Raw genomic sequence first — 18,644 nt, forward strand, 5'->3', positions numbered from 1 at the left:
AGCACAGCTTTCCCACTCCAAAGCCTTGCAGGAGTTCATGGATGCTCGCGCCTGCAGTGTGTTCCATCGGAGAGCACTGGATGCTGAAAACCTCCCCTGCAGCTTCCGAGCACCCTCCAACCCACATGCCCTTGCCACCCACTCTGTTGCCGGAGGATAGTCCGAAGCAGGACTCTCTAAGCTTCTGGAGGCAGCCTGCCTGCTGCTTGGAAAGCTCCTTAGGAACTCATTTGGAGCGAGCATTCTCCTTCCATGCTTGTCGGCCGGCAGATGGTGCCAGCGCTCCACCGAAAAACTCTCTGCTTTGCCTTCAGCCAGGGATCGCCTAGCTGAGCTTCTTTGCCTCAAGCAGATACTCCATTGTGCATCCGGTCACAGAAAGAGGAGTGCCTTTCCTGAGCGGGGCTATGTTGAGGCAGTTCTCTGAAGGCCTCCTAGGGCCTTCTCTCCCCTGACTCAGTCATGCAATTCAGCCCACCTGGCGAGCAAGGGTCCCCCTTGGCAGGGCTCAGGGTGCAGCCTGGGTGTGGATTCATGGCTGAGAAAGGGCAGATCCTGAAACTGGGTGCCCAGCTGGTAACGGAGCATGATGGGCAGATCTGGCACTCCCTGCTTGCGAAGCAGGAGATATGGAGCCTCCAAGCTGCATGCAAATCCAATCCCTCCTTGCCCTCTTGCTTCTTCTCGGCTGTCAAGTCTCTCTCCCCACACATGTGTCTCATCAAAAGGAGCAGGCTGCTTGCAATTCTTTGCAAAGTGCTCATCCCACAAGCCTCATTTCCTTGGAGGGGTGTGCCAATTGCCCCGGAGCCTCCAGAGGAGCTGCAGTCTCTCCAGCCACCAAGGCCTGCACTCGAGTCCATGACAGCTTGCTGCATGGAGGGCTTCGATGGGAGAGTGCCATGCATCCCTGGCAGAGATTCTTCCTCACAGTGCTTTCCATGGGGAAACACTGTGTGTGCCAAGTGTCTCCTGTGTGCAGAAAATCTCACCCCAGCGCCAGAGGTGCAGGGAATCCTCTTTGCAGCCAGAGCAAGGTTCTAGGCAGACCTCCCATGCTGGGAGAGCCTCCACTTCCCCAACTGTCCAACTGCCTCAGGAACACACTTCTAGGGAGTGTGTGCTGAAAGGCAGGGGGCTCCGAGTGAGGCACATGGATTTCAGGCAAAAACCACTGTGCTGACTATACCCCATGGAAGTCCTAGCTGAAGGCTTTCTGCACCAGGCCTAAGCTGGAATGAGCCTGCAGCCTGGCCTCCAGTCCCAGGCTTGCCCTGAGCACTGCTAGGTCGGGACCCATCCCAGCCTCAGCCTGGCCTCCCTAGGACCTGTGCTGGCCTAGGCCCCTGCCAGCAAGCAGGACCTTGATGGAACACCGTTCACTAGAGAAGGCACCTGGGTGTTTCCTGTGTGTCTCTTGCACTGCTCAGAAGCTGCAGGTCCAGAGGCTGTGCTTGCACACGGCCACAGGGGCCGGAGAACAAGAGAGTCATGAGCCCACTTTCAAGTGAGACGCCTGCTGCCCCTTATCTGCCTGCCACAAGCCCTTGCTGCCTGCGCTGTCTGCACGTCTGGCAGGCCTCAGGGTGCACAGGCCAGTCTATGCCAAGGAAACAAGGTGCTTGCTCGCCCCTTGCTAGGAGCTCCTCCTACAGCACTCTGGACCTGGGCACACATGCCCCTGGACCAGCAGCCTGCAAGGCAGCTGCTGCTTCAGCATCCACAAAGGCCTGCAGCACTTGGCAGGGAGCCTTCTGCTAAGCACAGCTTTCCCACTCCAAAGCCTTGCAGGAATTCATGGATGCTCGGGCCTGCAGTGTTTTCCATCAGAGAGCACCGGGTGCCCAAAGCCTCCCCTGCGACTTCTGAGCACCCTCCAACCCACATGCCCTTGGCACCCACCCTGTTGCCAGAGGGTAGTCCTAAGCAGGACTTTCTAAACTATTGCAGCCATGCTGCCTCCTGCTTGGAAAGCACTTCAGGAACTCATTTGCAGCGAGGTTTCTCCTCCCATGCTTGTCGGCCAGCAGATGGGGCCAGCGCTCCACTGAAAAACTCTCTGCTTTGCCTTCAGCCAGGGATCACCTAGCTGAGCTTCCTTGCCTCAAGCGGAAACTCCAGTGTGCATCCAGCCTACAGAAAGGAGACTGCCTTTTCCTGAGCACTGCTATGTCGTGGCAGCTCCCGGAAGGCCTCCTAGGTCCTTCTTTCCCCTGACACAGTCATGCCATTCAGCCCACCTGGTGAGCAAAGTTCCAACTTGGCAGGGCTCAGGGTGCAGCCTGGGTGTGGTTTCATAGCTGGGAAAGGGCAGATCCTGAATCTGGGTGCCCACTAGGGAATGGGGCCTGACAGGCAGAGCTGGCATTCCCTGGTTTCGAATCAGGAGGTCTGGGGACTTCAAGCTGTGTGCAAATCCCTCCCTGGCTGCCCTCTTGCTTCTTCTCTGCTGCCAAGCATCTCTCCCCACACGTGTGTCTCATCGAAAGGAGCAGGCTGCTTGCCATTCTTTGGAAAGAGCTCATCACACTAGCCTCATTTCCTTGGAGGGGTGTGCCAATTGCCCCTGAGCCTCCAGAGGAGCTGCAGTGTCTCCAGCTACCAAAGCCTGCAGGCGAGTCCATGAAAGCCTGCTGCATGGAGGGCTTCGAAGGGAGAGTGCCATGCATCGGGGATGGCGACTCTTTCTCACAGTACTTTCCGAGGGGAAAAACTGTGTTTGCCAAGTGTCTCCTGTGTGCAGAAATGCTCTCCCCAGTGCCAGAGGTGCAGGGAATCCTCTTTGCACCCAGAGCAATGTGCAAGGCGGGCGTCCCATGCTGGGTGAGCCTCCACTTGCCCTATTGTCCAACTGCCTCAGGAACACACTTCTAGCAAGTGTGGGCTAACAGGCTGTTTGGCGAGAGTTAGGAACGAGGATTGCAGGCAAAAATCACTACGCATACCATTCCCCATGGAAGTCTTAGCTGAAGGCGCTCTGCACCAGGCCCAAGCTGGAATGAGCCTGCAGCCTGGCCTCCAGTCCCAGGCTTGCCCTGGGCACTGCTAGGTCAGGAACCATCCCAGCCTCAGCCTGGCCTCCCTAGGGCCTTTGCTGGCCTAGGCCACTGCCAGCCAGCAGGACCTCGATGGAGCACCGTTCATTCGAGAAGGCCCCAGGGTGTTGCTTGTGTTTCTCTTGCACTGCTCGGAAGCTGCAGGTCCAGAGGCAGTGTGTGCACGTGGACACTGGGGCCTGAGGACAAAACAGTCATGACCCCACTTTCAAGCAGGACGCCTGCCGCCACTTAGCTGCCTGCCACCCCTCTTGCTGCCTGCGTTGTGTTCACTGCTGACAGGCCTCTGTGTGCACAGGCCATTCTATGCCAAGGAAACAAGGTGCTTGCTCTCCCGTTGCTAGGAGCTCCTCCTACAGCACTCTGGACCAGGGCACACACACCTCTGGACAAGCAGACTGCAAGACAGCTGCAGCTTCGCCATCCACATAGGCCTGCAGCATTTGGCAGGGAGCCCTCTGCTAAGCACAGCTTTCCCACTCCAAAGCCTTGCAGGAGTTCATGGATGCTCGCGCCTGCAGTGTGTTCCATCGGAGAGCACTGGATGCTGAAAACCTCCCCTGCAGCTTCCGAGCACCCTCCAACCCACATGCCCTTGCCACCCACTCTGTTGCCGGAGGATAGTCCGAAGCAGGACTCTCTAAGCTTCTGGAGGCAGCCTGCCTGCTGCTTGGAAAGCTCCTTAGGAACTCATTTGGAGCGAGCATTCTCCTTCCATGCTTGTCAGCCGGCAGATGGTGCCAGCGCTCCACCGAAAAACTCTCTGCTTTGCCTTCAGCCAGGGATCGCCTAGCTGAGCTTCTTTGCCTCAAGCAGATACTCCATTGTGCATCCGGTCACAGAAAGAGGAGTGCCTTTCCTGAGCGGGGCTATGTTGAGGCAGTTCTCTGAAGGCCTCCTAGGGCCTTCTCTCCCCTGACTCAGTCATGCAATTCAGCCCACCTGGCGAGCAAGGGTCCCCCTTGGCAGGGCTCAGGGTGCAGCCTGGGTGTGGATTCATGGCTGAGAAAGGGCAGATCCTGAAACTGGGTGCCCAGCTGGTAACGGAGCATGATGGGCAGATCTGGCACTCCCTGCTTGCGAAGCAGGAGATATGGAGCCTCCAAGCTGCATGCAAATCCAATCCCTCATTGCCCTCTTGCTTCTTCTCGGCTGTCAAGTCTCTCTCCCCACACATGTGTCTCATCAAAAGGAGCAGGCTGCTTGCAATTCTTTGCAAAGTGCTCATCCCACAAGCCTCATTTCCTTGGAGGGGTGTGCCAATTGCCCCGGAGCCTCCAGAGGAGCTGCAGTCTCTCCAGCCACCAAGGCCTGCACTCGAGTCCATGACAGCTTGCTGCATGGAGGGCTTCGATGGGAGAGTGCCATGCATCCCTGGCAGAGATTCTTCCTCACAGTGCTTTCCATGGGGAAACACTGTGTGTGCCAAGTGTCTCCTGTGTGCAGAAAATCTCACCCCAGCGCCAGAGGTGCAGGGAATCCTCTTTGCAGCCAGAGCAAGGTTCTAGGCAGACCTCCCATGCTGGGAGAGCCTCCACTTCCCCAACTGTCCAACTGCCTCAGGAACACACTTCTAGGGAGTGTGTGCTGAAAGGCAGGGGGCTCCGAGTGAGGCACATGGATTTCAGGCAAAAACCACTGTGCTGACTATACCCCATGGAAGTCCTAGCTGAAGGCTTTCTGCACCAGGCCCAAGCTGGAATGAGCCTGCAGCCTGGCCTCCAGTCCCAGGCTTGCCCTGAGCACTGCTAGGTCGGGACCCATCCCAGCCTCAGCCTGGCCTCCCTAGGACCTGTGCTGGCCTAGGCCCCTGCCAGCAAGCAGGACCTTGATGGAACACCGTTCACTAGAGAAGGCACCTGGGTGTTTCCTGTGTGTCTCTTGCACTGCTCAGAAGCTGCAGGTCCAGAGGCTGTGCTTGCACACGGCCACAGGGGCCGGAGAACAAGAGAGTCATGAGCCCACTTTCAAGTGAGACGCCTGCTGCCCCTTATCTGCCTGCCACAAGCCCTTGCTGCCTGCGCTGTCTGCACGTCTGGCAGGCCTCAGGGTGCACAGGCCAGTCTATGCCAAGGAAACAAGGTGCTTGCTCGCCCCTTGCTAGGAGCTCCTCCTACAGCACTCTGGACCTGGGAACACACACGCCCCTGGACCAGCAGCCTGCAAGGCAGCTGCTGCTTCAGCATCCACAAAGGCCTGCAGCACTTGGCAGGGAGCCTTCTGCTAAGCACAGCTTTCCCACTCCAGAGCCTTGCAGGAATTCATGGATGCTCGGGCCTGCGGTGTTTTCCATCAGAGAGCACCGGGTGCCCAAAGCCTCCCCTGCGACTTCTGAGCACCCTCCAACCCACATGCCCTTGGCACCCACCCTGTTGCCAGAGGGTAGTCCTAAGCAGGACTTTCTAAACTATTGCAGCCATGCTGCCTCCTGCTTGGAAAGCACTTCAGGAACTCATTTGCAGCGAGGTTTCTCCTCCCATGCTTGTCGGCCAGCAGATGGGGCCAGCGCTCCACTGAAAAACTCTCTGCTTTGCCTTCAGCCAGGGATCACCTAGCTGAGCTTCCTTGCCTCAAGCGGAAACTCCAGTGTGCATCCGGCCTACAGAAAGGAGACTGCCTTTTCCTGAGCACTGCTATGTCGTGGCAGCTCCCGGAAGGCCTCCTAGGTCCTTCTTTCCCCTGACACAGTCATGCCATTCAGCCCACCTGGCGAGCAAAGTTCCAACTTGGCAGGGCTCAGGGTGCAGCCTGGGTGTGGTTTCATAGCTGGGAAAGGGCAGATCCTGAATCTGGGTGCCCACTAGGGAATGGGGCCTGACAGGCAGAGCTGGCATTCCCTGGTTTCGAATCAGGAGGTCTGGGGACTTCAAGCTGTGTGCAAATCCCTCCCTGGCTGCCCTCTTGCTTCTTCTCTGCTGCCAAGCATCTCTCCCCACACGTGTGTCTCATCGAAAGGAGCAGGCTGCTTGCCATTCTTTGGAAAGAGCTCATCACACTAGCCTCATTTCCTTGGAGGGGTGTGCCAATTGCCCCTGAGCCTCCAGAGGAGCTGCAGTGTCTCCAGCTACCAAAGCCTGCAGGCGAGTCCATGAAAGCCTGCTGCATGGAGGGCTTCGAAGGGAGAGTGCCATGCATCCGGGATGGCGACTCTTTCTCACAGTACTTTCCGAGGGGAAAAACTGTGTTTGCCAAGTGTCTCCTGTGTGCAGAAATGCTCTCCCCAGTGCCAGAGGTGCAGGGAATCCTCTTTGCACCCAGAGCAATGTGCAAGGCGGGCGTCCCATGCTGGGTGAGCCTCCACTTGCCCTATTGTCCAACTGCCTCAGGAACACACTTCTAGCAAGTGTGGGCTAACAGGCTGTTTGGCGAGAGTTAGGAACGAGGATTGCAGGCAAAAATCACTACGCATACCATTCCCCATGGAAGTCTTAGCTGAAGGCGCTCTGCACCAGGCCCAAGCTGGAATGAGCCTGCAGCCTGGCCTCCAGTCCCAGGCTTGCCCTGGGCACTGCTAGGTCAGGAACCATCCCAGCCTCAGCCTGGCCTCCCTAGGGCCTTTGCTGGCCTAGGCCACTGCCAGCCAGCAGGACCTCGATGGAGCACCGTTCATTCGAGAAGGCCCCAGGGTGTTGCTTGTGTTTCTCTTGCACTGCTCGGAAGCTGCAGGTCCAGAGGCAGTGTGTGCACGTGGACACTGGGGCCTGAGGACAAAACAGTCATGACCCCACTTTCAAGCAGGACGCCTGCCGCCACTTAGCTGCCTGCCACCCCTCTTGCTGCCTGCGTTGTCTTCACTGCTGACAGGCCTCTGTGTGCACAGGCCATTCTATGCCAAGGAAACAAGGTGCTTGCTCGCCCCTTGCTAGGAGCTCCTCCTACAGCACTCTGGACCAGGGCACACACACCTCTGGACAAGCAGACTGCAAGACAGCTGCAGCTTCGCCATCCACATAGGCCTGCAGCATTTGGCAGGGAGCCCTCTGCTAAGCACAGCTTTCCCACTCCAAAGCCTTGCAGGAGTTCATGGATGCTCGCGCCTGCAGTGTGTTCCATCGGAGAGCACTGGATGCTGAAAACCTCCCCTGCAGCTTCCGAGCACCCTCCAACCCACATGCCCTTGCCACCCACTCTGTTGCCGGAGGATAGTCCGAAGCAGGACTCTCTAAGCTTCTGGAGGCAGCCTGCCTGCTGCTTGGAAAGCTCCTTAGGAACTCATTTGGAGCGAGCATTCTCCTTCCATGCTTGTCAGCCGGCAGATGGTGCCAGCGCTCCACTGAAAAACTCTCTGCTTTGCCTTCAGCCAGGGATCGCCTAGCTGAGCTTCTTTGCCTCAAGCAGATACTCCATTGTGCATCCGGTCACAGAAAGAGGAGTGCCTTTCCTGAGCGGGGCTATGTTGAGGCAGTTCTCTGAAGGCCTCCTAGGGCCTTCTCTCCCCTGACTCAGTCATGCAATTCAGCCCACCTGGCGAGCAAGGGTCCCCCTTGGCAGGGCTCATGGTGCAGCCTGGGTGTGGATTCATGGCTGAGAAAGGGCAGATCCTGAAACTGGGTGCCCAGCTGGTAACGGAGCATGATGGGCAGATCTGGCACTCCCTGCTTGCCAAGCAGGAGATATGGAGCCTCCAAGCTGCATGCAAATCCAATCCCTCCTTGCCCTCTTGCTTCTTCTCGGCTGTCAAGTCTCTCTCCCCACACATGTGTCTCATCAAAAGGAGCAGGCTGCTTGCAATTCTTTGCAAAGTGCTCATCCCACAAGCCTCATTTCCTTGGAGGGGTGTGCCAATTGCCCCGGAGCCTCCAGAGGAGCTGCAGTCTCTCCAGCCACCAAGGCCTGCACTCGAGTCCATGACAGCTTGCTGCATGGAGGGCTTCGATGGGAGAGTGCCATGCATCCCTGGCAGAGATTCTTCCTCACAGTGCTTTCCATGGGGAAACACTGTGTGTGCCAAGTGTCTCCTGTGTGCAGAAAATCTCACCCCAGCGCCAGAGGTGCAGGGAATCCTCTTTGCAGCCAGAGCAAGGTTCTAGGCAGACCTCCCATGCTGGGAGAGCCTCCACTTCCCCAACTGTCCAACTGCCTCAGGAACACACTTCTAGGGAGTGTGTGCTGAAAGGCAGGGGGCTCCGAGTGAGGCACATGGATTTCAGGCAAAAACCACTGTGCTGACTATACCCCATGGAAGTCCTAGCTGAAGGCTTTCTGCACCAGGCCCAAGCTGGAATGAGCCTGCAGCCTGGCCTCCAGTCCCAGGCTTGCCCTGAGCACTGCTAGGTCGGGACCCATCCCAGCCTCAGCCTGGCCTCCCTAGGACCTGTGCTGGCCTAGGCCCCTGCCAGCAAGCAGGACCTTGATGGAACACCGTTCACTAGAGAAGGCACCTGGGTGTTTCCTGTGTGTCTCTTGCACTGCTCAGAAGCTGCAGGTCCAGAGGCTGTGCTTGCACACGGCCACAGGGGCCGGAGAACAAGAGAGTCATGAGCCCACTTTCAAGTGAGACGCCTGCTGCCCCTTATCTGCCTGCCACAAGCCCTTGCTGCCTGCGCTGTCTGCACGTCTGGCAGGCCTCAGGGTGCACAGGCCAGTCTATGCCAAGGAAACAAGGTGCTTGCTCGCCCCTTGCTAGGAGCTCCTCCTACAGCACTCTGGAACTGGCCACACATGCCCCTGGACCAGCAGCCTGCAAGGCAGCTGCTGCTTCAGCATCTACAAAGGCCTGCAGCACTTGGCAGGGAGCCTTCTGCTAAGCACAGCTTTCCCACTCCAAAGCCTTGCAGGAATTCATGGATGCTCGGGCCTGCAGTGTTTTCCATCAGAGAGCACCGGGTGCCCAAAGCCTCCCCTGCGACTTCTGAGCACCCTCCAACCCACATGCCCTTGGCACCCACCCTGTTGCCAGAGGGTAGTCCTAAGCAGGACTTTCTAAACTATTGCAGCCATGCTGCCTCCTGCTTGGAAAGCACTTCAGGAACTCATTTGCAGCGAGGTTTCTCCTCCCATGCTTGTCGGCCAGCAGATGGGGCCAGCGCTCCACTGAAAAACTCTCTGCTTTGCCTTCAGCCAGGGATCACCTAGCTGAGCTTCCTTGCCTCAAGCGGAAACTCCAGTGTGCATCCAGCCTACAGAAAGGAGACTGCCTTTTCCTGAGCACTGCTATGTCGTGGCAGCTCCCGGAAGGCCTCCTAGGTCCTTCTTTCCCCTGACACAGTCATGCCATTCAGCCCACCTGGTGAGCAAAGTTCCAACTTGGCAGGGCTCAGGGTGCAGCCTGGGTGTGGTTTCATAGCTGGGAAAGGGCAGATCCTGAATCTGGGTGCCCACTAGGGAATGGGGCCTGACAGGCAGAGCTGGCATTCCCTGGTTTCGAATCAGGAGGTCTGGGGACTTCAAGCTGTGTGCAAATCCCTCCCTGGCTGCCCTCTTGCTTCTTCTCTGCTGCCAAGCATCTCTCCCCACACGTGTGTCTCATCGAAAGGAGCAGGCTGCTTGCCATTCTTTGGAAAGAGCTCATCACACTAGCCTCATTTCCTTGGAGGGGTGTGCCAATTGCCCCTGAGCCTCCAGAGGAGCTGCAGTGTCTCCAGCTACCAAAGCCTGCAGCCGAGTCCATGAAAGCCTGCTGCATGGAGGGCTTCGAAGGGAGAGTGCCATGCATCCGGGATGGCGACTCTTTCTCACAGTACTTTCCGAGGGGAAAAACTGTGTTTGCCAAGTGTCTCCTGTGTGCAGAAATGCTCTCCCCAGTGCCAGAGGTGCAGGGAATCCTCTTTGCACCCAGAGCAATGTGCAAGGCGGGCGTCCCATGCTGGGTGAGCCTCCACTTGCCCTATTGTCCAACTGCCTCAGGAACACACTTCTAGCAAGTGTGGGCTAACAGGCTGTTTGGCGAGAGTTAGGAACGAGGATTGCAGGCAAAAATCACTACGCATACCATTCCCCATGGAAGTCTTAGCTGAAGGTGCTCTGCACCAGGCCCAAGCTGGAATGAGCCTGCAGCCTGGCCTCCAGTCCCAGGCTTGCCCTGGGCACTGCTAGGTCAGGAACCATCCCAGCCTCAGCCTGGCCTCCCTAGGGCCTTTGCTGGCCTAGGCCACTGCCAGCCAGCAGGACCTCGATGGAGCACCGTTCATTCGAGAAGGCCCCAGGGTGTTGCTTGTGTTTCTCTTGCACTGCTCGGAAGCTGCAGGTCCAGAGGCAGTGTGTGCACGTGGACACTGGGGCCTGAGGACAAAACAGTCATGACCCCACTTTCAAGCAGGACGCCTGCCGCCACTTAGCTGCCTGCCACCCCTCTTGCTGCCTGCGTTGTCTTCACTGCTGACAGGCCTCTGTGTGCACAGGCCATTCTATGCCAAGGAAACAAGGTGCTTGCTCTCCCGTTGCTAGGAGCTCCTCCTACAGCACTCTGGACCAGGGCACACACACCTCTGGACAAGCAGACTGCAAGACAGCTGCAGCTTCGCCATCCACATAGGCCTGCAGCATTTGGCAGGGAGCCCTCTGCTAAGCACAGCTTTCCCACTCCAAAGCCTTGCAGGAGTTCATGGATGCTCGCGCCTGCAGTGTGTTCCATCGGAGAGCACTGGATGCTGAAAACCTCCCCTGCAGCTTCCGAGCACCCTCCAACCCACATGCCCTTGCCACCCACTCTGTTGCCGGAGGATAGTCCGAAGCAGGACTCTCTAAGCTTCTGGAGGCAGCCTGCCTGCTGCTTGGAAAGCTCCTTAGGAACTCATTTGGAGCGAGCATTCTCCTTCCATGCTTGTCAGCCGGCAGATGGTGCCAGCGCTCCACTGAAAAACTCTCTGCTTTGCCTTCAGCCAGGGATCGCCTAGCTGAGCTTCTTTGCCTCAAGCAGATACTCCATTGTGCATCCGGTCACAGAAAGAGGAGTGCCTTTCCTGAGCGGGGCTATGTTGAGGCAGTTCTCTGAAGGCCTCCTAGGGCCTTCTCTCCCCTGACTCAGTCATGCAATTCAGCCCACCTGGCGAGCAAGGGTCCCCCTTGGCAGGGCTCAGGGTGCAGCCTGGGTGTGGATTCATGGCTGAGAAAGGGCAGATCCTGAAACTGGGTGCCCAGCTGGTAACGGAGCATGATGGGCAGATCTGGCACTCCCTGCTTGCCAAGCAGGAGATATGGAGCCTCCAAGCTGCATGCAAATCCAATCCCTCCTTGCCCTCTTGCTTCTTCTCGGCTGTCAAGTCTCTCTCCCCACACATGTGTCTCATCAAAAGGAGCAGGCTGCTTGCAATTCTTTGCAAAGTGCTCATCCCACAAGCCTCATTTCCTTGGAGGGGTGTGCCAATTGCCCCGGAGCCTCCAGAGGAGCTGCAGTCTCTCCAGCCACCAAGGCCTGCACTCGAGTCCATGACAGCTTGCTGCATGGAGGGCTTCGATGGGAGAGTGCCATGCATCCCTGGCAGAGATTCTTCCTCACAGTGCTTTCCATGGGGAAACACTGTGTGTGCCAAGTGTCTCCTGTGTGCAGAAAATCTCACCCCAGCGCCAGAGGTGCAGGGAATCCTCTTTGCAGCCAGAGCAAGGTTCTAGGCAGACCTCCCATGCTGGGAGAGCCTCCACTTCCCCAACTGTCCAACTGCCTCAGGAACACACTTCTAGGGAGTGTGTGCTGAAAGGCAGGGGGCTCCGAGTGAGGCACATGGATTTCAGGCAAAAACCACTGTGCTGACTATACCCCATGGAAGTCCTAGCTGAAGGCTTTCTGCACCAGGCCCAAGCTGGAATGAGCCTGCAGCCTGGCCTCCAGTCCCAGGCTTGCCCTGAGCACTGCTAGGTCGGGACCCATCCCAGCCTCAGCCTGGCCTCCCTAGGACCTGTGCTGGCCTAGGCCCCTGCCAGCAAGCAGGACCTTGATGGAACACCGTTCACTAGAGAAGGCACCTGGGTGTTTCCTGTGTGTCTCTTGCACTGCTCAGAAGCTGCAGGTCCAGAGGCTGTGCTTGCACACGGCCACAGGGGCCGGAGAACAAGAGAGTCATGAGCCCACTTTCAAGTGAGACGCCTGCTGCCCCTTATCTGCCTGCCACAAGCCCTTGCTGCCTGCGCTGTCTGCACGTCTGGCAGGCCTCAGGGTGCACAGGCCAGTCTATGCCAAGGAAACAAGGTGCTTGCTCGCCCCTTGCTAGGAGCTCCTCCTACAGCACTCTGGACCTGGGAACACACACGCCCCTGGACCAGCAGCCTGCAAGGCAGCTGCTGCTTCAGCATCCACAAAGGCCTGCAGCACTTGGCAGGGAGCCTTCTGCTAAGCACAGCTTTCCCACTCCAGAGCCTTGCAGGAATTCATGGATGCTCGGGCCTGCGGTGTTTTCCATCAGAGAGCACCGGGTGCCCAAAGCCTCCCCTGCGACTTCTGAGCACCCTCCAACCCACATGCCCTTGGCACCCACCCTGTTGCCAGAGGGTAGTCCTAAGCAGGACTTTCTAAACTATTGCAGCCATGCTGCCTCCTGCTTGGAAAGCACTTCAGGAACTCATTTGCAGCGAGGTTTCTCCTCCCATGCTTGTCGGCCAGCAGATGGGGCCAGCGCTCCACTGAAAAACTCTCTGCTTTGCCTTCAGCCAGGGATCACCTAGCTGAGCTTCCTTGCCTCAAGCGGAAACTCCAGTGTGCATCCGGCCTACAGAAAGGAGACTGCCTTTTCCTGAGCACTGCTATGTCGTGGCAGCTCCCGGAAGGCCTCCTAGGTCCTTCTTTCCCCTGACACAGTCATGCCATTCAGCCCACCTGGCGAGCAAAGTTCCAACTTGGCAGGGCTCAGGGTGCAGCCTGGGTGTGGTTTCATAGCTGGGAAAGGGCAGATCCTGAATCTGGGTGCCCACTAGGGAATGGGGCCTGACAGGCAGAGCTGGCATTCCCTGGTTTCGAATCAGGAGGTCTGGGGACTTCAAGCTGTGTGCAAATCCCTCCCTGGCTGCCCTCTTGCTTCTTCTCTGCTGCCAAGCATCTCTCCCCACACGTGTGTCTCATCGAAAGGAGCAGGCTGCTTGCCATTCTTTGGAAAGAGCTCATCACACTAGCCTCATTTCCTTGGAGGGGTGTGCCAATTGCCCCTGAGCCTCCAGAGGAGCTGCAGTGTCTCCAGCTACCAAAGCCTGCAGGCGAGTCCATGAAAGCCTGCTGCATGGAGGGCTTCGAAGGGAGAGTGCCATGCATCCGGGATGGCGACTCTTTCTCACAGTACTTTCCGAGGGGAAAAACTGTGTTTGCCAAGTGTCTCCTGTGTGCAGAAATGCTCTCCCCAGTGCCAGAGGTGCAGGGAATCCTCTTTGCACCCAGAGCAATGTGCAAGGCGGGCGTCCCATGCTGGGTGAGCCTCCACTTGCCCTATTGTCCAACTGCCTCAGGAACACACTTCTAGCAAGTGTGGGCTAACAGGCTGTTTGGCGAGAGTTAGGAACGAGGATTGCAGGCAAAAATCACTACGCATACCATTCCCCATGGAAGTCTTAGCTGAAGGCGCTCTGCACCAGGCCCAAGCTGGAATGAGCCTGCAGCCTGGCCTCCAGTCCCAGGCTTGCCCTGGGCACTGCTAGGTCAGGAACCATCCCAGCCTCAGCCTGGCCTCCCTAGGGCCTTTGCTGGCCTAGGCCACTGCCAGCCAGCAGGACCTCGATGGAGCACCGTTCATTCGAGAAGGCCCCAGGGTGTTGCTTGTGTTTCTCTTGCACTGCTCGGAAGCTGCAGGTCCAGAGGCAGTGTGTGCACGTGGACACTGGGGCCTGAGGACAAAACAGTCATGACCCCACTTTCAAGCAGGACGCCTGCCGCCACTTAGCTGCCTGCCACCCCTCTTGCTGCCTGCGTTGTGTTCACTGCTGACAGGCCTCTGTGTGCACAGGCCATTCTATGCCAAGGAAACAAGGTGCTTGCTCGCCCCTTGCTAGGAGCTCCTCCTACAGCACTCTGGACCAGGGCACACACACCTCTGGACAAGCAGACTGCAAGACAGCTGCAGCTTCGCCATCCACATAGGCCTGCAGCATTTGGCAGGGAGCCCTCTGCTAAGCACAGCTTTCCCACTCCAAAGCCTTGCAGGAGTTCATGGATGCTCGCGCCTGCAGTGTGTTCCATCGGAGAGCACTGGATGCTGAAAACCTCCCCTGCAGCTTCCGAGCACCCTCCAACCCACATGCCCTTGCCACCCACTCTGTTGCCGGAGGATAGTCCGAAGCAGGACTCTCTAAGCTTCTGGAGGCAGCCTGCCTGCTGCTTGGAAAGCTCCTTAGGAACTCATTTGGAGCGAGCATTCTCCTTCCATGCTTGTCAGCCGGCAGATGGTGCCAGCGCTCCACTGAAAAACTCTCTGCTTTGCCTTCAGCCAGGGATCGCCTAGCTGAGCTTCTTTGCCTCAAGCAGATACTCCATTGTGCATCCGGTCACAGAAAGAGGAGTGCCTTTCCTGAGCGGGGCTATGTTGAGGCAGTTCTCTGAAGGCCTCCTAGGGCCTTCTCTCCCCTGACTCAGTCATGCAATTCAGCCCACCTGGCGAGCAAGGGTCCCCCTTGGCAGGGCTCAGGGTGCAGCCTGGGTGTGGATTCATGGCTGAGAAAGGGCAGATCCTGAAACTGGGTGCCCAGCTGGTAACGGAGCATGATGGGCAGATCTGGCACTCCCTGCTTGCCAAGCAGGAGATATGGAGCCTCCAAGCTGCATGCAAATCCAATCCCTCCTTGCCCTCTTGCTTCTTCTCGGCTGTCAAGTCTCTCTCCCCACACATGTGTCTCATCAAAAGGAGCAGGCTGCTTGCAATTCTTTGCAAAGTGCTCATCCCACAAGCCTCATTTCCTTGGAGGGGTGTGCCAATTGCCCCGGAGCCTCCAGAGGAGCTGCAGTCTCTCCAGCCACCAAGGCCTGCACTCGAGTCCATGACAGCTTGCTGCATGGAGGGCTTCGATGGGAGAGTGCCATGCATCCCTGGCAGAGATTCTTCCTCACAGTGCTTTCCATGGGGAAACACTGTGTGTGCCAAGTGTCTCCTGTGTGCAGAAAATCTCACCCCAGCGCCAGAGGTGCAGGGAATCCTCTTTGCAGCCAGAGCAAGGTTCTAGGCAGACCTCCCATGCTGGGAGAGCCTCCACTTCCCCAACTGTCCAACTGCCTCAGGAACACACTTCTAGGGAGTGTGTGCTGAAAGGCAGGGGGCTCCGAGTGAGGCACATGGATTTCAGGCAAAAACCACTGTGCTGACTATACCCCATGGAAGTCCTAGCTGAAGGCTTTCTGCACCAGGCCCAAGCTGGAATGAGCCTGCAGCCTGGCCTCCAGTCCCAGGCTTGCCCTGAGCACTGCTAGGTCGGGACCCATCCCAGCCTCAGCCTGGCCTCCCTAGGACCTGTGCTGGCCTAGGCCCCTGCCAGCAAGCAGGACCTTGATGGAACACCGTTCACTAGAGAAGGCACCTGGGTGTTTCCTGTGTGTCTCTTGCACTGCTCAGAAGCTGCAGGTCCAGAGGCTGTGCTTGCACACGGCCACAGGGGCCGGAGAACAAGAGAGTCATGAGCCCACTTTCAAGTGAGACGCCTGCTGCCCCTTATCTGCCTGCCACAAGCCCTTGCTGCCTGCGCTGTCTGCACGTCTGGCAGGCCTCAGGGTGCACAGGCCAGTCTATGCCAAGGAAACAAGGTGCTTGCTCGCCCCTTGCTAGGAGCTCCTCCTACAGCACTCTGGAACTGGGCACACATGCCCCTGGACCAGCAGCCTGCAAGGCAGCTGCTGCTTCAGCATCCACAAAGGCCTGCAGCACTTGGCAGGGAGCCTTCTGCTAAGCACAGCTTTCCCACTCCAAAGCCTTGCAGGAATTCATGGATGCTCGGGCCTGCAGTGTTTTCCATCAGAGAGCACCGGGTGCCCAAAGCCTCCCCTGCGACTTCTGAGCACCCTCCAACCCACATGCCCTTGGCACCCACCCTGTTGCCAGAGGGTAGTCCTAAGCAGGACTTTCTAAACTATTGCAGCCATGCTGCCTCCTGCTTGGAAAGCACTTCAGGAACTCATTTGCAGCGAGGTTTCTCCTCCCATGCTTGTCGGCCAGCAGATGGGGCCAGCGCTCCACTGAAAAACTCTCTGCTTTGCCTTCAGCCAGGGATCACCTAGCTGAGCTTCCTTGCCTCAAGCGGAAACTCCAGTGTGCATCTGGCCTACAGAAAGGAGACTGCCTTTTCCTGAGCACTGCTATGTCGTGGCAGCTCCCGGAAGGCCTCCTAGGTCCTTCTTTCCCCTGACACAGTCATGCCATTCAGCCCACCTGGTGAGCAAAGTTCCAACTTGGCAGGGCTCAGGGTGCAGCCTGGGTGTGGTTTCATAGCTGGGAAAGGGCAGATCCTGAATCTGGGTGCCCACTAGGGAATGGGGCCTGACAGGCAGAGCTGGCATTCCCTGGTTTCGAATCAGGAGGTCTGGGGACTTCAAGCTGTGTGCAAATCCCTCCCTGGCTGCCCTCTTGCTTCTTCTCTGCTGCCAAGCATCTCTCCCCACACGTGTGTCTCATCGAAAGGAGCAGGCTGCTTGCCATTCTTTGGAAAGAGCTCATCACACTAGCCTCATTTCCTTGGAGGGGTGTGCCAATTGCCCCTGAGCCTCCAGAGGAGCTGCAGTGTCTCCAGCTACCAAAGCCTGCAGCCGAGTCCATGAAAGCCTGCTGCATGGAGGGCTTCGAAGGGAGAGTGCCATGCATCCGGGATGGCGACTCTTTCTCACAGTACTTTCCGAGGGGAAAAACTGTGTTTGCCAAGTGTCTCCTGTGTGCAGAAATGCTCTCCCCAGTGCCAGAGGTGCAGGGAATCCTCTTTGCACCCAGAGCAATGTGCAAGGCGGGCGTCCCATGCTGGGTGAGCCTCCACTTGCCCTATTGTCCAACTGCCTCAGGAACACACTTCTAGCAAGTGTGGGCTAACAGGCTGTTTGGCGAGAGTTAGGAACGAGGATTGCAGGCAAAAATCACTACGCATACCATTCCCCATGGAAGTCTTAGCTGAAGGTGCTCTGCACCAGGCCCAAGCTGGAATGAGCCTGCAGCCTGGCCTCCAGTCCCAGGCTTGCCCTGGGCACTGCTAGGTCAGGAACCATCCCAGCCTCAGCCTGGCCTCCCTAGGGCCTTTGCTGGCCTAGGCCACTGCCAGCCAGCAGGACCTCGATGGAGCACCGTTCATTCGAGAAGGCCCCAGGGTGTTGCTTGTGTTTCTCTTGCACTGCTCGGAAGCTGCAGGTCCAGAGGCAGTGTGTGCACGTGGACACTGGGGCCTGAGGACAAAACAGTCATGACCCCACTTTCAAGCAGGACGCCTGCCGCCACTTAGCTGCCTGCCACCCCTCTTGCTGCCTGCGTTGTCTTCACTGCTGACAGGCCTCTGTGTGCACAGGCCATTCTATGCCAAGGAAACAAGGTGCTTGCTCTCCCGTTGCTAGGAGCTCCTCCTACAGCACTCTGGACCAGGGCACACACACCTCTGGACAAGCAGACTGCAAGACAGCTGCAGCTTCGCCATCCACATAGGCCTGCAGCATTTGGCAGGGAGCCCTCTGCTAAGCACAGCTTTCCCACTCCAAAGCCTTGCAGGAGTTCATGGATGCTCGCGCCTGCAGTGTGTTCCATCGGAGAGCACTGGATGCTGAAAACCTCCCCTGCAGCTTCCGAGCACCCTCCAACCCACATGCCCTTGCCACCCACTCTGTTGCCGGAGGATAGTCCGAAGCAGGACTCTCTAAGCTTCTGGAGGCAGCCTGCCTGCTGCTTGGAAAGCTCCTTAGGAACTCATTTGGAGCGAGCATTCTCCTTCCATGCTTGTCAGCCGGCAGATGGTGCCAGCGCTCCACTGAAAAACTCTCTGCTTTGCCTTCAGCCAGGGATCGCCTAGCTGAGCTTCTTTGCCTCAAGCAGATACTCCATTGTGTATCCGGTCACAGAAAGAGGAGTGCCTTTCCTGAGCGGGGCTATGTTGAGGCAGTTCTCTGAAGGCCTCCTAGGGCCTTCTCTCCCCTGACTCAGTCATGCAATTCAGCCCACCTGGCGAGCAAGGGTCCCCCTTGGCAGGGCTCAGGGTGCAGCCTGGGTGTGGATTCATGGCTGAGAAAGGGCAGATCCTGAAACTGGGTGCCCAGCTGGTAACGGAGCATGATGGGCAGATCTGGCACTCCCTGCTTGCGAAGCAGGAGATATGGAGCCTCCAAGCTGCATGCAAATCCAATCCCTCCTTGCCCTCTTGCTTCTTCTCGGCTGTCAAGTCTCTCTCCCCACACATGTGTCTCATCAAAAGGAGCAGGCTGCTTGCAATTCTTTGCAAAGTGCTCATCCCACAAGCCTCATTTCCTTGGAGGGGTGTGCCAATTGCCCCGGAGCCTCCAGAGGAGCTGCAGTCTCTCCAGCCACCAAGGCCTGCACTCGAGTCCATGACAGCTTGCTGCATGGAGGGCTTCGATGGGAGAGTGCCATGCATCCCTGGCAGAGATTCTTCCTCACAGTGCTTTCCATGGGGAAACACTGTGTGTGCCAAGTGTCTCCTGTGTGCAGAAAATCTCACCCCAGCGCCAGAGGTGCAGGGAATCCTCTTTGCAGCCAGAGCAAGGTT

Source organism: Hippopotamus amphibius, chromosome 2 (assembly GCF_030028045.1).
Source record: "Hippopotamus amphibius kiboko isolate mHipAmp2 chromosome 2, mHipAmp2.hap2, whole genome shotgun sequence".
Classification (NCBI taxonomy): Eukaryota; Metazoa; Chordata; class Mammalia; order Artiodactyla; family Hippopotamidae; genus Hippopotamus; species Hippopotamus amphibius.